This window comes from Brienomyrus brachyistius, chromosome 2 (genome assembly GCF_023856365.1).
Source record: "Brienomyrus brachyistius isolate T26 chromosome 2, BBRACH_0.4, whole genome shotgun sequence".
Taxonomy (NCBI): Eukaryota; Metazoa; Chordata; class Actinopteri; order Osteoglossiformes; family Mormyridae; genus Brienomyrus; species Brienomyrus brachyistius.
The window spans coordinates 41,453,560-41,461,956 of NC_064534.1; the positions used below are offsets into that span (position 1 = coordinate 41,453,560).

At 39.1% G+C, this 8,397-nt stretch overlaps 2 non-coding genes across 2 annotated transcripts; both read left to right on the top strand.

Annotated features, from left to right (window-relative positions):
* Positions 1–6,290: 6,290 nt before the first annotated feature.
* LOC125737012 (5S ribosomal RNA) lies at positions 6,291–6,409 on the top strand. The gene has a single exon (XR_007396279.1). It is a non-coding gene; the product is annotated as a 5S ribosomal RNA (ribosomal RNA).
* A 1,121-nt stretch (positions 6,410–7,530) lies between these two features.
* Positions 7,531–7,649, top strand: LOC125737178 (5S ribosomal RNA). Its single transcript, XR_007396444.1, has one exon. It is a non-coding gene; the product is annotated as a 5S ribosomal RNA (ribosomal RNA).
* Positions 7,650–8,397: the final 748 nt, after the last annotated feature.

Here is an 8,397-nt window from a genome sequence, read left to right on the forward strand (position 1 = left end):
TAATGTTTCATATTTGGTGGGAGGTCGAATATGTAAAAACTTCTTAAAATTTCATTTTCACGCATTGTTTTTTATTGGTTAAATTAGGGGATTTTAACAAGAGGTTCTTCGAATGTATGCTTTTGAAATTTAATCTGTTATTTGATCTGTTCTAAACACCTCTGTGCTATGTTATCGGTGTGATTTTACTGCACCACCAGGCAATGATCCTAAGAAATTGTAACATGCATATGTCCACAGAAATGGGTGACTTGATACAGTTTTTAAGACAAAGAAATGTTCCAGAAGAAACAATTGAAAAATTGGAACAGGAAAAGGTAAGATTTAACTAAACCTAAATTACAGTAATATTTAGCGTCAAAATGAGTGGTAGTCGTAGGCATACACACACACTGTACTTGGTTTCTAAATCTGTGACAGTACTTAAATACTTTGTTGCATTAAAATTGGCTTTCATTTATGTATGTTTAAACAGACTTGCAATATCAATAATGGGAAAGAACAAAATGTCTGTAATACTGTGCATATTTAAATAGATGATTGTATTGCACTATTTGTTTTCTTTAGATTGATGTCAGTGTCATTCTACTGATGACAGATGAGCAACTGAAGACATACTTGCCATCTTATGGAGATCGTCTGGCCGTGCTTGGATTTTGTAGGCGGCAGGAAGATTGTCCCCAAACTCGCAAATCAAAGCTTTTTGATCGCCTAAAATCCAAATTATCCAAAAAACAAAGAACTGAGGAATATGGAAAAGGCTCAACTCAAAAATTGGTCACAAAAAATGCGGAGAAAAGTGTAAGGAAGATAGAATTGGGGTGGATGCATTATGATGATGAAGAAAAGGTTTTAAAACAGGTGAGAACAAGAAAAGGTGGGGGCACACGGAAAATTGATGTCTCAAAGGATTCAAGCAAAGCAGATTTGATAAAAGAAGCGACATGTCTCTTTTTTCCAAATGGAAAGAATGTGAAAGGGAACACCACAGAATTTGAGTTTGACTTGAAAGACTATCAGGAAATGTCAGTGGATGAAAGTGCAACAGTGGGGAAATTGTACGAAGACACTAAATTGCCACTTCTTAGGTTCTACTTGGCAACAAAAACAAAAAATAGTACACAAAATCAGGGGAATGCAAATGTAGAATTTTCTGAAGAAAATTTAAGTTTTCAGGATTTTGAGAGTTCCACCCCTATTATAGAACAGTCATCTCATACATCCCAAAATGCAGATGTACCAGATGTTATCTACATTGGGAATGAGAGAGACACTTCCAGCACCCAAAGCATATCTTTTCTTCACTCCACAGAGGTAGTGAGCACTGAACCATTTACTTTGGATCTTTTGGAAGACAGTAACGTAGTTACATTCGTCACAGATAATCATAGAGGCATTACTGAGCAAAGCATGGATGACACACTGCCTATGTCTCCTGAAAGTCAGAAAACACCAAGAATTCTAGTTGTTCACCGTGGAAATGTACTTCTTGAACTTATTTCACATTTTTCTGATGAAAGTATTCTAAGCAAAAATGTGAAAATCCAGCTTGTACTGCCAGATGGAAATTTTGAGATGGGGCATGATGATGGAGGAGTAGTAAGGGACTGTCTTTCTGAATTCTGGCATGACTTTTACGACCAGTGCACCATGGGTAGTTCTTTGAAAGTGCCTTTTCTTCGTCACGATTTTGGCCAAGCACAGTGGGAAAGTGTTGGCCGTATAATAGCTTTTGGATGGCGGAAGGAAAAGTATCTTCCTGTCAGACTAGCTCCAGTGATTTTGGAACAAGCAGCCTCTGGGTATATCAAGAGTGATTTAATTGAAAATTTCCTCAAGTTTGTTCCAGAAGGAGACCGAGCAGTTTTCGAATCTTGGCGATCAGACTTTGACAGTGTTGACAAGGATGAATTACTTGAGATTTTGGATAATTACCTGTGTAGGAAAAGGCCAACAGCCAACAATTTTGGAGATATCCTTCAAGAGCTAGCACACAAAAAGCTGCTCCAAGAACCTGCATATGTCATTGATCAGTGGGCAACCACACTTTCAACTGCTGGGCTAGAAATTGAGCAGATTTTAACAACTTACGAGTATCTGCTTCCGACAAGCAGAAAAGTTGTGAAGTCCCTTTCCTTCCCAGAGGCACTGAACACCCAGGAGAAGGACATTCAGAGGTATGTAACTACATATGTGAGGGAGTCTGACCCGCAACGACTGTCGCTGTTTCTCAGATTTTGCACAGGATCTGATTTATTTCTTGGTAAAATCATTAGCATTATCTTTACGCAAATAAAAGGCTTTCAGCGGAGACCTATAGCGCATACTTGTGGCTGTGTGTTGGAATTGTCACTCCACTATGACAGTTATCCAGACTTCAGATCAGAGATCAACAAAGTTCTGGAATCAAATGTATGGGTAATGGACATTGTTTAAAAAGTTTGTGGTACTGAAAGTCCACTGTGACTTACGCAAATGTGTACCATGCATGTCTTAAAATGCACAATGTAGTGTTTGTTAACTTTGTTCCATGTAAAGTTTGATTATATCAGTTACACCATGGACACACAATTGTGCACATTTTGTATTGAAACATTTTACCTACACTGAGTGACTTTGTAGCCCTGAACCTTTATCTTTTGTTTGAATTAGACTTATTTGTTTAAAGTGTCAACACCCAACAAAAAGGAGGAAAAGTTGAAAAATCCAAAAGAAAAGGGTAAATGCTAGTGTTAATTTAGATTAATGCAAGTGTTCAGATGTTTTAGACATTTTATGCTTAGGTGTCTTTTGAATTCAAGAAGTTTAATTTGAATGTTCAGATGTTTTAGACATTTTATTCTGAGATTTTTTTATATATATAATTATCGTTATAAGAAACTTATATGTTTTGGTGCTGTGCACTTTATTTTCACTCTATATAGTTTATTTCTGTTAATGTATTGGATATTGCACAGGAATACATTAAAACAAAGTAATTTAAGACAAAAAATGGACTAATAAACAGTGTTTGGACTAATAAATAATACAATGTGAATTTAAATTTAGAATGAGTCTGTTTTGTACTTTTACAAATTCTCATTGAAATCAGTATGAATATAAATGCATATATTCCATGTGATAATTTCAATTGACATTTTTAGCATCAGTACATCACTCAACATTTAGTTCACTAATAATTAGCTCTCTAAGTCTAATGTACATGTCCACCATTTCATAGACATCATCTGACACAGACAGATTATACTCTGACATTAGTTCAACACAAACATGAAATACATCTTCATCACAAGGATAATCTTTAAACAAACAGTCTTCAAGACACAAGTCAGCCAGCTCAGGGTTCACATTCTGCAAGAAATCTGTAGCTCCATATAAATGAGGTACTGTATACATCAGTAAGGGACGTCCGTTAGGGGACCTCGAGTTGTGAACTGGTCTTATTCTGTGATTGTTCCATGCAGACGCAATTTCATCCAGTTCCTCCTGAAGACAGAAGAAATAATAGGCTATTTACACCTCAAGGTGGTGCAATCTGGTTACGTATAAAAACAAGTACTGTAATGGTAATGCATACGTGAACTGTAATGTATAAATGTACAGGTTAAGAACAGTCATGAAAAACATGGAAAAGTCATGGAATTGGAAAATAAAATTTGCTCTGGCGTTTATTTCGTGGTGTTGCAATACACCGCTGAAATATCGGTCTTGAACGAACCGCCTCAGCTCTATTAAGTGAACGATGGGAGAAAGCTGCCAACAGTGAGACGTTTTTAATGTTAGTTGCTCCATACGCCGACTGTGACTTGTATAAATGACGTTCGCGCGTGATATCATAATCAGGGTATGAAATAACTTATTGCACATGGTCATAAGAATATATTTCAGAATGATTAAAAAGTTATAGCAAAGTGGCCCAAGAGAAGACTACAGTTAAGATCGGCTGTTATGTAAAATGCTACGATAATGCATTTGAAAATACAGCACAACCTGACATTATTATGACAGCAAATGTACACGTATTGTTTTGCTTTGCATGCACTACAAACTGGAATATGTGCAATAATTTTATAGCCATAATTTACATTGCCATTGTGTGTGATTGGTGTTCTATGTTATGCCTACCTGAATCATGTTTTGGAAACAAAACTGGATCAGCGATTTGTCCAGAAACGTGTCCATAAAATGTCCATCTTCTTTGAGACTGTCAAAGATGTTCATCCAAAATTGTGCGCACTGGCTTCGGAGAGTGAGCCACCATCTTTCAATTCGTTGGTTAGTAGTACTTGGGCCGAAAGAGACACACTGTGCCGCAAAATTTTCATTGGACTGAAAAAATCTTTGCATATCTGCGATATAACTGTTCTCCGTTCCATGGTCCAGCCTGACTCTTGTAGGGCATCCTTCGTATTCAGAAACAGCTGTTATATAATATCCCGCAATAACGCGTGGATCATTGTTTGTTTTGTAAGATTCGAGCCAAATTATTTTCCGGGAAAACCCGTCGATACATCCACTTATGGCAATGCCGTACGGTTTTAACTTATCATATCCATCGATGTGCCATACGTAATTGGGACCACGGCTATTGTACACTCTCCGACGCAGTCGATTATTTGCCCTTAGATCCACTCCCTGACCGTCTAGTAATCGCAATATCATGCGAACTGTCTCTCTGTCAGTAATAATCCCATGTAACCAACATTTCTGATGCATCCATCTATAGCCGTGCGACTGACCCGATGTTTGTAGCTGTTGTTGAATGAATGCTGCCACATCAGCCTCGTCAGTTTTGTTCTTTCTTCTCCAAAGCTGACGTCTGTACAGAATTCGCTCGAGGGTTCGATTGCTAATTTGAACTCCATGTAACTCTTTCAGCAACGTTAGTATTTCTTTATTTGTGAAGCCCCGTTTAAAGTACTGCTGAACATGCTTAGCAAACATAACTCCGCTAACTCTAGCCACAGTCACCTCAACTTGTTGTACACATTCATAAGGTTCTCCTGAGAAACTGTCATAATAATGAGAAAGTATCTCATAATAACGAGAAACTAAGTCGTAAAAATGAGAAAGTTTCTCGTTATTATGAGATACTTTCTCATTAGTACGACTTAGTATCTCATAATAACGAGAAACTTTCTCATTTTTACGACTTAGTTTCTCGTTATTATGAGATACTTTCTCATTAGTACGACTTAGTTTCTCGTTATTATGAGATACTAAGTCGTAAAAATGAGAAAGTTTCTCGTTATTATGAGATACTTTCTCATTAGTACGACTTAGTATCTCATAATAACGAGAAACTTTCTCATTTTTACGACTTAGTTTCTCGTTATTATGAGATACTTTCTCATTAGTACGACTTAGTTTCTCGTTATTATGAGATACTAAGTCGTACTAATGAGAAAGTATCTCATAATAACGAGAAACTAAGTCGAAAAAATTAGAAAGTTTCTTGTTATTATGAGATACTAAGTCGTAATAATGAGAAAGTTTCTCGTTATTATGACTTATTTTTTTTCTTTTTGTGGCGGAAACGGGCTTCCATAGTTTTCTATGCAAAAACCCCTTCGCCACAGAAGACTCGATATTATTGGCATAGCAAGTTCTGCTCTTCTCCTTTCAAAACTTGCTAAAAGCTGTATTTAAAAGAACAGATTGGCCGGGGTAATTCACACCCTTCAATGCCAGCTTAATGTTTAGGTTAGTGGGAATCACAGAGGAATTAGGGATGGAAACTTCTTTGCTGGTGGTAGAAGCGGTCTGGTGAATTTTTAGAGAGAAGAGGCCGTCGATGTTTGAATGTAGAAAATTGTTCTGGCTGCAGCCTGCAGTATGGACTTGTTGGTGTGTGTAGCTCCCAGTGTTCTGACAGCGCGACGTTTTGGGGAAGCATGTGATTCAGCAGCTACCAGTGGGCTTCGTGCGGCGGAGATTTTGTGGCTGTTAGCGGAGTTGATAACAGAGGGTCGTTAAGAGAAGCCTGCATGCAGTAGGCAAAGGAGTAATGTTTGCCGGCGGGGGACGTGCGGCGATTAACCTGTGCAGTACTGAAAAGGAGTTAAAAAGAAGGAAGTGTGCGGATGCGGAAAGAATGGAATAATTGTGGTAGGCTGCCGGCTGAGTAGTTTGGTGAATGTTTGGTGTGGGTCCGGCGCTGCCGATTGGATGGTGGGGCTGCAGTGTGAGTCAGATAAAAAAAAAAAAAAACCAGGAGTAGGATCCAATGGGACTAACTGGCATGTATAGACGCGTGTAATGCAAAAGGGCTGTTTTTGGTAGCATCTCTCGCTTACGGCCATACCACCCTGAACACGCCCGATCTCGTCTGATCTCGGAAGCTAAGCAGGGTAGGGTCTGGTTAGTACTTGGATGGGAGACCACCTGGGAATACCAGGTGCTGTAAGCTTTTCTCACTTTTACTTTAAACGGGGGGCGCTCCACTTCACGATTAATTTAAATCTATCACTCCCCTTCCATTTTACTATTATATATATATATATATATATATATATATATATATATATATATATATATATATTTTTTTTTTTTTTCTCTCATTCATAAAGGCAGCTTTTAGAAACCGTTTTACTCTAAATACTTCCTGGTAATTCTAGGTGCTGTAAGCTGTTCGTGCCTTTATTCCACCAGGGCGCGATCTTCTCACAAACTTGAAGACTGTCACTCCCCATTCACGTTTTACAACTTATTGTTAATGATAAAGAGACAGCTTTTTACACACAGTTTTAAACAAAGTACTGATATTATTCCTCTTCAGCTGACCGCTTTGTTTTCTATGCAAAAACCACTTCGCCACAGAAGACTCGATATTATTGGCATAGCAAGTTCTGCTCTTCTCCTTTCAAAACTTGCTAAAAGCTGTATTTAAAAGAACAGATTAGCCGGGATAATTCACACCCTTCAATGCCAGCTTAATGTTTAGGTTAGTGGGAATCACAGAGGAATTAGGGATGGAAACTTCTTTGCTGGTGGTAGAAGCGGTCTGGTGAATTTTTAGAGAGAAGAGGCCGTCGATGTTTGAATGTAGAAAATTGTTCTGGCTGCAGCCTGCAGTATGGACTTGTTGGTGTGTGTAGCTCCCAGTGTTCTGACAGCGCGACGTTTTGGGGAAGCATGTGATTCAGCAGCTACCAGTGGGCTTCGTGCGGCGGAGATTTTGTGGCTGTTAGCGGAGTTGATAACAGAGGGTCGTTAAGAGAAGCCTGCATGCAGTAGGCAAAGGAGTAATGTTTGCCGGCGGGGGACGTGCGGCGATTAACCTGTGCGGTAGTGAAAATGAGTTAAAAAGAAGGAAGTGTGCGGATGCGGAAAGAATGGAATAATTGTGGTAGGCTGCCGGCTGAGTAGTTTGGTGAATGTTGGGTGTGGGTCCGGCGCTACCGATTGGATGGTGGGGCTGCAGTGTGAGTCAGATAAAAAAAAAAAAAGAACATTAGTAGTATCCAATGGGACCAACTGTTATGTATAGAGGCGTGTAATGCAAAAGGGCTGTTTTTGGTAGTTTCTCTCGCTTACGGCCATAGCACCCTGAACACGCCCGATCTCGTCTGATCTCAGAAGCTAAGCAGGGTAGGGTCTGGTTAGTACTTGGATGGGAGGCCACCTGGGAATTCCAGGTGCTGTAAGCTTTTCTCACTTTTACTTTATACAGGGGGCGCTCCACTTCACGATTAATTTAAATCTATCACTCCCCTTCCATTTTACTATTTTATATATATATATATATATATTTTTTTTTTTTCTCTCATTCATAAAGGCAGCTTTTAGAAACCGTTTTACTCTAAATACTTCCTGGTAATTCTAGGTGCTGTAAGCTGTTCGTGCCTTTATTCCACCAGGGCGCGATCTTCTCACAAACTTGAAGACTGTCACTCCCCATTCACGTTTTACAACTTATTGTTAATGATAAAGAGACAGCTTTTTACACACAGTTTTAAACAAAGTACTGATATTATTCCTCTTCAACTGACCTCTTTGTTTTCTATGCAAAAACCACTTCGCCACAGAAGACTCGATATTATTGGCATAGCAAGTTCTGCTCTTCTCCTTTCAAAACTTGCTAAAAGCTGTATTTAAAAGAACAGATTGGCCGGGGTAATTCACACCCTTCAATGCCAGCTTAATGTTTAGGTTAGTGGGAATCACAGAGGAATTAGGGATGGAAACTTCTTTGCTGGTGGTAGAAGCGGTCTGGTGAATTTTTAGAGAGAAGAGGCCGTCGATGTTTGAATGTAGAAAATTGTTGTGGCTGCAGCCTGCAGTATGGACTTGTTGGTGTGTGTAGCTCCCAGTGTTCTGACAGCGCGACGTTTTGGGGAAGCATGTGATTCAGCAGCTACCAGTGGGCTTCGTGCGGCGGAGATTTTGTGGCTGTTA